Raw genomic sequence first — 314 nt, forward strand, 5'->3', positions numbered from 1 at the left:
ACTATAGTCTATTTCTCTTAATTGGTGAATTGAGTCCATTTACATTGATGGTTAGAATTGAGATGTATTCACTTACGATTGGCATGTTATTTACCTGTTGTCCTTTACTACTTTTTCTCCTGTGTTTAATTGCTTGCTCTATTTAATTGTTAGCTTCTGATCTCATTCGTGGAATTCTCATCATTTTGGTCCCTCTCTAGAACATCATTCAGTAGCCTGTGTATGGTTGGCTTTGTCATCATGAAATTCTTTAGTTGTTCTTTGTCACAAAAGTATTTCACTTCTTCATCAAACCTGAAAGAGAGCTTTGCAGG

Source organism: Octodon degus, unplaced genomic scaffold, assembly GCF_000260255.1.
Source record: "Octodon degus isolate 3935 unplaced genomic scaffold, OctDeg1.0 scaffold00270, whole genome shotgun sequence".
NCBI lineage: Eukaryota > Metazoa > Chordata > Mammalia > Rodentia > Octodontidae > Octodon > Octodon degus.